Consider the following 12,237-nt stretch of genomic DNA (forward strand, 5'->3'; position numbering starts at 1 on the left):
TAGTGGCACCCGGTGCAGGGAGGGTTGTAGTCGAACCCCCGTTGTAGTCACTCCGGGGGGTCCTGTAGATGCGGACTGCCCCAGGGGAGCAGTCAGTGTGCAGTGCCGGCTCCCTCACTGTGTCAGGAACCTAAGCTTTTGTTACTGAGGAGGAGTCGGCACTTTGGTGTCACCCCCTTGGCGACACCACTGAGTGATAGGCACAGGCACACACACATTAAATAAAAAAAATGATATTTTTTACATATATATATATATATATATATATGTATATTTCTACTCTCTGCCGCACAGTAACGTCCAGCAAAAGGGTCCTTGTTCGGGCGCCAAATGTGACAAGGATCATATACTCCAGGTAAAAGTTCCAAACGCAATATTTATTTTCCAAAGCTTAAAAATAGGTAATTCACAGCTGAACAGCAGTAGCTACCAGCAAGTCACAGGTCACAAAGCCGTTCACAGCAGACCTTTGCATACAGTGTTGTAAATTCTCCACCATTAAGATCCAGAACCCGCAACAGTAGCCACCCCATGGCCTATCACCTGGGAGACTAGTTCACCAACAGGAGCCCTGTTTATTGTGCCTGAAACCCTCTTAAAACAAGTTGACAGGTGTCTGCAATCATGCTTGCTGTTTCCAAGACTTGATCAAGCAGAACACCTGGACTGGATCCCACATCCTGCTGCCCTATATCCATGTCAGGTATGTTTACGCTGTCCCTGTCACAATATATATATATATATATATATATATACAGAGAGTCCTGTAGTATATACACAGTGTATATATATATATATATATGTATATAAAATCAAACCACAAGTCAGCACACTCTGACATTGTTCATTGAATGGGTGCATTATCAAATTTCATTAAACACAGCTGTAGTCCAAAACAGACAATCCGCACACCTTGATAATATGCCAAAAAACTTTTTATAAACTTCCAATCAGCGTATTTATTCTATCAGCCAGCAGATCAACACTAAAAAGTGCAATAGCGCAAAAAGTGCATTGTATTAGAAGTTGCAGAGTACTTATATTGTCAATATCGTCTTAAGAGAGGATCTGTGGTAGAGGACCGGCAACTGAATGCAGACGGCCGTTTCGGTGCTAACAAGCACCTTCTTCCAGAGGCAGCGCTCCGATACTAAAACCCATCTGGGTTATATAAATGAATGACTGGAAATTAATGTTATTGAGGTTACTGATACTTTACGAACAAAATAGCCCAAATTACATGTTTTTAGCTGCTTTTATCGATTTACATAAAAATTACAGATCCAAAACCAAAACACTTGAGGGTGGTTGTGGCAAAAGCCAAACGTGACGATGAATTAGAACCAAAACAGAAACACTGGGGTCTGTGCACATATCTAGTAAGCATGAGTACAGGTATATATCACCATATGGAAAATAGAAAACTAAATCTGTTAAACAGGCATTTCTAGAGAGGAGACACGGGCCCCCCCTCTCAGTCCGGCGGCCAGCAGCGTACTGAGCTGTGCACGCCCAGTGCCGGAGTTATAGACTCTGGGCACTAGAGTGTGCCCAGAGTCTATAGAGTATGCGCAGGTCACCGGGAAAATGACCGCGGCGGATATTTTCCCTGTACTGCACATGCGCAAATGACGGGAAAATGGCCGCGGCGCCAATTTTTCAGTCGTTTTTACAGCGCCTGACCCCCACGCCGACAGAGATAAGTAATACTATGGGTGCAGGGTGTGCGGTGCGGGGCCCCCCTGGACCCAGGGGCCCATATACCCTGCACCCATTATAGATACGCCCCTGCTGTTAATATATACACAATTTATTTATTTTTTTATAAATTGAAGCATTGACATTTTTCAATAAAGGAAGAAATAAAATGGAACACAAAACATTGGTAGAACAGGCTTGCATAACAGTCAATTATAGACTATTGGGCTAGAAGAGATAATGTAATGCTGGCCTCAGGGATCTAAGTTAGCACTTAAGGTGCCCATCCACTAGACGATTTATGTGAGCGATATAACGATATCGTTATCGTTCATAAATCGTTTGCAAATCACTTGCAAATCGTTTGTAAAAATGTCTTAAACGACCAGAGATGCGTGTGCCCTCTGGTCTTTTAGACATCTAACATCGTGCAAACATGCTGGACAATCTGACAATATCGTCAGGATCAGCATATTTGCAAATGATTGATGTGCCTGCACTGAACGACTGCTCGTTCAGTGCAGGGCTCATCACAGACTGACAAACGAATGCACGATTACAATGTCGTAATTGTGCAGTTGTTTTCAGATCTTTATGTGGATGGGCACCTTAAGCAGCGAGTGCTTTCAAATAAGTAAATTAAAGCCAGGCATGCAAAAGAATCATATATTTGAATACAAGAAAAAACAAACAAAGTGACACTGCAATAATGACCAGCAAAATTCCTAAGAGAATAATTGTAATGCAAGAGACCTGTGCCGAGCAAAAAACAAATAGGAACATAATATAAAATAAATAAAAACACAATAAAGAGAGAGGAGTAAAGGGGTGGGGAAGAGGGGGTGAGAATTAGACAGAGAACTACACTTTGTCAGGGCCCCAATACCAAAGCCGAACCTAGAGGCGGACCCCTGGTAACATAAGGAGGAGGGGATGGGAGCAGCAAAGGTTCAATCAAGTGACTCAAGGAGCATCAGCCAGGAGCTTTCAATGTAGAAACCATTCTGTGTTCTCAAATAGCTTAAAAATGTGCTCTTGAGTTTCTAAATCCAGAGACTCTATATACAACCTCCACTTTTTATAGAGATTGAGAACGCCCTTCTCAATGTTGGGCATAGTGGAGCGTCTATCAAAATATAACAGTTGAAGCATTTTTTGTTTAACTTCATTTAACGAATGAGATGATTTAATGATCCAGTGTATTAAAATTATTATTTATGAAACAGTGACCATTACAGTAAGAATGGGAGTTACAGACTTCCTCAAAGGGCCTAGGTCCCAATTCATGAAATTGGCACAAAGACAGGCTAAAGGGTCTAGAGGGAGTGTGAGAGAAAGAAACCGTTGATGAACAGGATAACTTTGTTCCAGAATGGTCTAAATTTCCACAGTCCCAGAAACAATGGAAAATTGTGGCATTAGAATTATGGCATTTTAAGCATTGCCCCGACTCAGATTGGACCACATATTTACGTTGTGCAGGTGACAGGTACGCCCTTTGCAGTGTGCGGACATGTACTTCCTTTAAATAAGCTGAATTTTAAGCTTTAAAATCAAATGAACTAAAAGAACTGTAGGAGCAGTCACTGACGATAGGTCATTGTGCCATGATAAGGATCATTTCTCCCAATGAACTTTAGAGATGACAGTGCATACATGCAGACTTTCTGGCAGCCCCTTGTGGGAGGGGGCTGCCAGGTCGGTGCAACAGGGAGGGTGGGGGCGGCTGAAGTAGGCGGAGCGGGGGCGTATCTGCATGATCTCGTCATTGCGTCCCCACCCCCCGTTTTATAATACCGATATTAACAGCATTACAAAGCGGGGGGCGGGGCTACGATGACGCTATTCAGTGCGAATCGCGTTAACATCCCTCCAAACCACCCACTTTCACATGCAGTCGCGGGGGGGGGGCTCACGGACAATGCGGGGGACTTGCCTCCTCTTGCAAGGTGTCGGGAGCGGCACTCAATTTTCGGGAGGCTCCCAACAGTCCCGGGAGAGTAAGCAAGTATGACAGTGATCAACACAGGATAAAGATATATTTTGTTTGATAGGAATTGCTATCACAAAATTTTAATACAGACAGAATGGGGTCACGATCTGGGGGAGAAGAATTTAAGGATAAAAGCGAGGAGATAAAATGACGGGCCTATAGGAACATGTAGAAGTGCTGATGCGGAAGAGAGTATTTGTCTTGAATTGTTGAGAATTGTGAAATATTCCCAACTGGATCAAAAACCTTAGAAGCAATATTAAGTCCCCTGTCTCTCCATAAAAGAAAATTAGAACGAGTTAACGAGGGAACATAAGCAGACTGCCCCAAAGGGGGATAAAAGGGGTCACTAACGGATTTCTGTGACATTTTTTATTTAGAAATCTCCAGGCCTGATAAGTATCGTGGAACATAATATGATGTCTCACCTGGGGAGGAATGACTGAGGGTCTAGAGTGAATCAGGGCACTAGGGGAAATGTGGCAAACAATGCCTTATCAAGGGACAGGTCAGTGTATAATTCCTTGTTTAGAAGCCAGTCATCACTATATCTGAAGAAAATAGAGAGTAAGAAGCAAAGTCAGGGACCCCAAGGCCTCCAGATTTACGTATCGCCTGCGCCTGGCTAAGCCTATTTTGTTTTTTTTCTCCTGCCATAGGAAACGGGTCATGCATTTATTGATAAAGGCAATATCCTGATTAGTTAGGCGGATAGGGAGCATTTGCATTATGTAAAAGATCTTGGGGAAGATTATGCTTTTAAGTGCTGCAACCCAACCCAGTAATGAGAGGGGAAGGAGTTTCCAGCTGTCTAGCTTAGTGGTTACTTTGGCTAATTATTGGGGTGAAGTTGGATTTGTATAATTTTGAGAGATCTGATGTTATCTGTACCCCCAGATATGTGATCTTAGTGGCCGCTATGTTGAAAGAAGCTGCAAAAGGAATAGAGGGGAGGATTGATTGGGAACCTTTTAAAAATTGTAATTCTGACGTGGAAATGTTGGTTTTGTACCCAGATACAGAGCCAAAAGATAAAATTATCTTCATAATTTCGGGAATAGAAGAGACTCGGTCTGCTGGAAATAAGAACATGAAAAAAAGGAAAAACTCTATTTGGTGAGCACTCTTGTTTTTAGATAATATAAATAAATTAATACATAACTTTTATTGGAAAAACTCTGACAGGCAGCTGTCTCCTCCGTGAACAAGCCATTCGGCGAAACGCGCGTCGGCAGGACGGGTGTCTGTGTGTGCGCAGCACATGACACTCCAACTACCAGTTTGTACCCCTTGTATTTTCTTCACACTTTTTATTTTATTTTTCACTTGCTTGGTCAGTATCATTCACACCTGATTTTTTCCACACGGACTCATATTGGTTGTTGCTCTGTGACCTACCATAGTTATTTGGGTTTAAGCACCTATTGCTGATTACTTTAACCCTATATGTACAATAGCACTTAATTTATATTAAAGGATTTAATGGTCCTGATCTGATACTTATTTATAGTACTACACTTTCATATATATTGTGTAGGTGATTTATTGCATATATTTTGTACAGGTTTTGATATGTGTTCATGTTTAAATCATTTTGTTTATATGGTGTAATTGTGTGTCTAATTGCATAGATATTACCATAAACGTACCGTTTAATGATATTACAATAAATTAATATATGTCTAGGGAACCCAGCATAATATTTTCAATTGGTTGCTTATGTATAAAGAGAGTAATTATTTATTACCTTGTATTAGCAACAATCAACTTGGAGGACACCTATACATATGCACATGTTATTGTTAGCCCTGTGGTAATTACTAATCAGCAGCTATCATTGTATATCTCTGCATTAATTTAATAGTTATTTAGCTACGCGACCCCCGGCTATATAACTCTCTTATATTTTTGTGTCCTCTCTATTAACTGATGACAATCTCAATTAGAGTAACTCTCTCATTGGGGGTCCAATGCTCCTTTGTAAGACCCCCAACAGCAGAAGCGAAATATTGAGAAAAGTTGCGGTTATTCTGTTGTTTCTAAGGGTCAAACCGTTTCCAGGTGATCTCTCACTCCCTACCGATGACTTGTGGTCAAATAGGGAGAAGTAGAATCTAGAGAAACGGCATCTTTACCTTGACTATTCTGATATTTCACATTAATGAGAGCACTATAGATACAAACTGGTATTTTTTCTAATGATGCCATAGAGGCAATATATATGTATTATTTTTATTCTTTATTTCGCCATTATTTTTGATGTTTCGATATATCTCTAATTGTGTCATGTGATATTTTTTTGATATTTTAGCTACATTTATTGTGCATCTGGCCTTAGATGCATTAGCAATCAGGACTTTATAACCTTTTATTTTATTTTCATTTTGAATAAACTCTCTCCTTTGTTATGTCTTTATACTTTTTGGTTATTCATATTTTTTCATATACTCTTTATGTGAGACATACCATATTTTGAATCGTGTTATTATACACAGCTGCAGGTAATAACATATTATATTTTATTGTACAGTTTTTCCAATAAAAGTTATGTATTAATTTATTTATATTTTCTAAAAACAAGAGTGCTCACCAAATAGAGTTTTTCCTTTTTTTCTTGTTTTGTCTTTGTTGCCTAACTCTAGTGAGCACCACCACTATATTGTGTATCTTTTTCTGGTTTCAGATATTTATTGATAAGAATAGTGGTACTAATAATTATCTTGTCATATACAGTCAGTGCGACGATTTCCCATTTCCCTCTTCCCCATAGTTGTGGAAATAAGAACATGTCATCTCCGAAAAAAGCGACCTTTCAATTGACATTTCCAATCAGAATGCCTTTAAAAGCAGTAGAGGATCGGAGAGCGATAGCTAGAGGTTCCAGAGCGATAGCAAAAAGAAGGGGGGAAAGGGGACAGCCCTACCGAGTCCTTTTGCGGATGGTAAATGGGAGGAGGGGAGAAAGCCATTACACAACACTCGTGTCTGAGGGTTGGACTATAACATCTTTAGAGTGTCCACAAAAGGTTCTGGGAAGCCAAATCAAAAAAGGATGTCGAATAGGTGTTGCCAGTATATGAGATCAAAGGCTTTCTCAGAATCATGTGATAAAATTAAGCTAACTGGGGATTGTGTAGAAGAGAGGGCTGCAGAAATCGATTAAATAACTCGTCTGACATTCACTACTTAATGTCTGCCCCAAATAAACCCAGTTTTGTCCGGGTGGATAATATGAGGCAGAATAATTTTAATAGATTGTAAGCTTGCGACCAGGGCCTTATATATCTGTCTGTTATTACCCAGTTTTGTTCTATTAATTTTTATAATTGTAAAGCGCAATGGAATATGCTGCGCTATATAAGAAACTGTTAATAAATAAATAAGAGGGTTGGCAGGAGCCAAGTAACGAAAGATCCTTTCCTGTTTTAGGAAGCAGTTTTAGGGTAGCTGAGTTAAAGTGGGGCAGGATCAATTTAATGGTGAGCATGGAATTAAACACTAAAACTAGATGTCATCCAACTAGGGGAGTAACATTTTATAGAACTCACCACTTAAACCATTAGGGCCAGGTGCTTTAGCTGGTTGTAAATGCTGGATAGCTTTGCGAACTTTGTCTATAGTGATTGGGGATAAGAGAGATTGGGCCATCTCAGATGTAATAGTAGGGCAGCTCCATTGAGCATGCGTGGGATCTCGCAAGTATCGCGAGATCCCCTCGCGCAGCCTGGAGCCGGCAGCCGCCGCAGCAGGGACAGCGCTGTCCCTGCTGTGGGGATAGGCTAGCGCCAGGCTGTAGCTGTCGATAATGACAGCTACAGCCGGCCGAACGGTCATGCGGTATGACCGTTCGTATATGGCCCTGCCGCTCGGCGCTGCTATCTTGTAGATAGTAGCACCGATAATGACAGGGGCGCAAAGCGCCCATCATTTACCGCCCAGACCCCCGATCATACATCGGGGAGAAGCAGTGTCAGCGCACATAACGTGCGCTGATACCGCTTCTGGGCTTCATACATCTCCCCCATGGTTTGCATAAATTTCTCAAAATAGGAGTTGGAGTTGGTAGTGTATTAATGCTTACTGTGGGGTGATGGGGAAATCTTATATTGCTGAAAGGCTTCGGACAGGGAGGATTGTAGAGTTATGTAAAGTGCAGAATATTTTTTGTTAGTGGAAGAGACATAGGAAATAATGGGCCTGATTCAGAGCCGGACGCAATTAGCGCTCGCTCGTCCTGAAAATAGGGGTGGCTATTCAAATGAACCGTTCGCTGTTTGCGGTCTGTTCACGCCTCTAGGTCTGAACGAGCGTACAAAACTTGCGGTCGTTTTTTGGGAAACTACGCCCCCTGACCGCTCGCATCCTACGTCATGTCCGCTATTTATTAGATTAATCGAGTACATCGACCAGTGTATGAGCTGCTCGCTATTCTAGTGGTTGGTTTTTGCTACCACAATTTTGCGAGCAGTTCTGGCTATAAAATAACCCAGTGACGTGGTCAATGACGCTGCTGTTTTAATTATGCACACCCATAAAACGCCCGTTTTGACCTTTAAGCACGCCTGCGATCGGATCTCCACTCCCCGTTTTCAAGCACCTTCCCCTGTTACCACCCACATATGCCTCTTTCAGTCACTCAAATTTTCAGGCATTCGCTATTTTGCGAGCACATGAATTTCGACTGCACTGACTGGTTCGCGCATGCGTATAACGATCCATACGCATGCGCAGTTGGGCAAACATCGCTCGGAGCGAACGAGCGGCCGCTTACGAGTGGCTCTGAATCAGGCCCAATATCTCCCCGAAGGACTGCTTTTGCAGCCTGCCAGAAAAGAACTGGGTCGGTCTCCAGGTGGGCTCAAATATTGTTTTTATATTCTTCCCATGTGGCTTTGGGCCTGTTCCTAAATTTGAGAGAATGTGCTAAACATGAAGGGAATTTCCACGATTTAGTTAACCCAGTATCCTCAGGTGCATGAAGGGAGTCTGAGATTAATACATGATCTGAAAGGAAAACAGACTCTATATTAGCCTCGGAGACCTTCAGGAAGAGGGAATGAGAAAACAATAGAAAATCAATTTGTGAAAAAGTCCCCCTGACAGCAGAGAGAGTTATACTCTCTATTCATAGGGTGGAGAGCCCTCCAACCATTGATTAATTGGAGTCTTTTCAATAAATACAGTCAGGTGCATAAATATTGGGACATTGACAGAATTTTCATATTTTGGCCTCTATTCACCACCACAATGGCTTTGAAATGAAACAAACAAGATGTGCTTTAACTGCAGACTCTCAGATTTAATTTGAGGGTAATTACATCCAAATCAGGTGAACGGTGTAGGAATTACAACGGTTTCTATATGTGCCTCCCACTTTTTAGGGGGCCAAAAGTAATGGGACTATCAACTCAAAAGCTATTTCATGGACAGGTGTGGGGTATTCCCTCGGTATTTCATTATCAATTAAGCAGGTAAAAGGTCTGGAGTTGATTCTAGGTGTGACATTTGCATTTGGAATCAGTTGCTGTCGACTCTCAATACGAGATCCAAAGAGCTGTCACTATCAGTGAAGCAAGCCATCATTAGGCTGAAAAATCAAAACAAACCCATCAGAGAGATAGCAAAAACATTAGGTGTGGCCAAATCAACTGTTTGGAACATTCTTAAAAAGAAAGAACGCACCGGAGAGCTCAGCAACACCAAAAGACCCGGAAGACCACGGAAAACAACTGTGGTGGATGACAGAAGAATTATTTCCCTGGTGAAGAAAAACCCCTTCACAACAGTTGGCCAAATCAAGAACACTCTCCAGGAGGTAGGTGTATATGTGTCAAAGTCAACAATCAAGAGAAGACTTCACAAGAGTGAATATAGAGGGTTCACCGCAAGATGTAAACCATTGGTGAGCCACAAAAACAGGAAGACCAGATTAGAGTTTGCCAAACAACATCTAAAAAAGCCTTTACAGTTCTGGAACAACATCCTATGGACAGATGAGACAAAGATCAACTTGTACCAGAGTGATGGGAAGAGAAGAGTATGGAGGAGGAAAGGAACTGCTCATGATCCAAAACATACCACCTCATCAGTGAAGCATGGTGGTGGGAGTGTCATGGCGTGGGCATGTATGGCTGCCAATGGAACTGGTTCCCTTGTATTTATTGATGATGTGACTGCTGACAAAAGCAGCAGAATGAATTCTGATGTCTTTCGGGCAATATTATATGCTCATATTCAGTCAAATGCTTCAGAACTCATTGGACGGCGCTTCACAGTGCAGATGGACAATGACCCAAAGCATACTGCAAGAGCAACCAAAGAGTTTTTTAAGGCTAAAAAGTGGAATGTTATGCAATGGCCAAGTCAATCCCCTGACCTGAATCCGATTGAGCATGCATTTCACTTGATGAAGACAAAACTGATCGGAAAATGTCCCAAGAACAAACAGGAACTGAAGACATTTGCAGTAGAGGCCTGGCAGAGCATCACCAGGGATGAAACCCAGCGTCTGGTGATGTCTATGCGTTCCAGACTTCAGGCTGTAATTTCCTGCAAAGTATTTGCAACAAAGTATTCAAAAGTGAAAGTTAGATTTAGGATTATTTAGTTTGTCCCATTACTTTTGTCCCCTTAAAAAGTGGGAGGCACATATAGAAACCGTTGTAATTTCTACAGCGTTCACCTGATTTGGATGTAATTACCCTCAAATTAAATCTGAAAGTCTGCAGTTAAAGCACATCTTGTTTGTTTCATTTCAAAGCCATTGTGGTGGTGAATAGAGGCCAAAATATGAAAATTCTGTCAATGTCCCAATATTTATGCACCTGACTGTATGGGGCTCCTAGTTTAGGAAGAGGGGAGCTACGAGCATTATGGTTGCATCTATCTACAAGATTTGAAGAGACCAAGTTTAGATCTCCACAGACACACAAAAGTTTTATGGCTCATTCCAGGAAAAAATGCAGGATTTTGACAGGGGTTCCAAATGCTTGATTTAGGAAAGTAAAAAAAAAATGTTTATGTTTATGTTTATGCCCCTTTTCTTGCAGACACTTTCTAAAAACAGATATGGGTGTGTAACACACCATATTTAGTGTGATTTTGTCATTGAAGATTATTAAAACTGTATTACACTACAGATGTGTCCTCATACACCTAGGGGTAAATTTACTAAAGTGAGAGTTTTTAGAAGTTGAGATGTTGCCTATAGCAACCAATCAGATTATAGCTATTATCTTCTATGTTAGTTAAATGTTAAGTAGAAGCTGATTGGTTGCTATGGGCAACATCTCTACTAAAAACTCTCACTTTAGTGAATATACCCCCTAGCATCTATACACCATACAGCGTGATACGCCCACTCCCTGAGTAGCATACCAACATTTTATTAAAATTTTGCATCTTATACGCAATGCAGACGCAGCGAAAACACACTCAGAGATAATAGGCTGTGACATTAACTGCACAGGAATTGGTTTCACATACGTACAAAGTCGCAGATTGAGCACAACGGAACTTGACGTAAGAAAAAGCTGCAGCCACACGCATTGGTGCCCTTTTTACAGATTCAGAACGGTTGCACATGTACAAATGTCGCACATCAAATTGATCAGTGTACTCTAATCTAGCAAAGTAGTATTGTTGCTCCCAGTTGCTTTATTTATGAAATTAGATGCATATTTTGAGCAAGAAAGAAGTTTGGTACAGCCAAGTAACCCAGGACCTGGTGCACCGAGAGGGATTATTTGGCCCAATTGAAGCAGCAGTGGACATATCTGTAGATTGCTTTTTTTCTTTCTTTGCGTAGCTAAACCGGGATACTTTACAGAAGTAAATGGGAGCAGTCTTTGTAGGAGAGAAAAACTTCAGTGAATACTCTTAAGGCGCTACTTGAATTCAGTATCAGTAAGAGCATAGGCCCTGATTCAGACCCACTCGCGAGCGGCTGTCCGCTCGCAAGTGGGTCGATGTTCTGCACTGAGCCTGCGCACGACGGAGCGAGCTCCGTCGTGCGCATGCGCCAGACGCGACGAGCGAAGGACTTTCCTTCGCTCGTTGTGTCTGATCAAAGGGGGCGTGCTGTCGATGTTGATTGACAGCGCGCCCCCTTTGGTGGGCGTGCCTCCCTGACGGGGGCGTTCCTAAGGGAACGCCTCCCGTCAGAAGCCGGCCCACTGACATCACTAGTGATGTCAGTGGGAGTGATTTTGGCTCTGATAGAGCCAAAATCACTCCGGGCCTTGCGGTTGAAAACCTCAACCGCAGGCTCCGGCTCGCAGTTTCGATGGTCGTGATGGTCAAGACCATCGCGGCCATCAAACTGCACGCTCGTATAGGCTGTGGGTGGTGACCCACAGCTATACGAGCGTCCAGGAGGATGCTCCATAGTTATGGAGGCCGGCCCTCATTCAGAGCGTGCGCTCTGCTCAGAGCGTACGGCTCTGAATGAGGGCCATAATCTATAGAGGATTTCAAAGGAACTTCTAAGTGTGTGATTTCTTGCACTTTTCGGTGTGAACACAACAAATATTTCCCCCATTAATCAC

This window comes from Taudactylus pleione, unplaced genomic scaffold (assembly GCF_031769625.1).
Source record: "Taudactylus pleione unplaced genomic scaffold, aTauple2 ptg000016l, whole genome shotgun sequence".
NCBI lineage: Eukaryota > Metazoa > Chordata > Amphibia > Anura > Myobatrachidae > Taudactylus > Taudactylus pleione.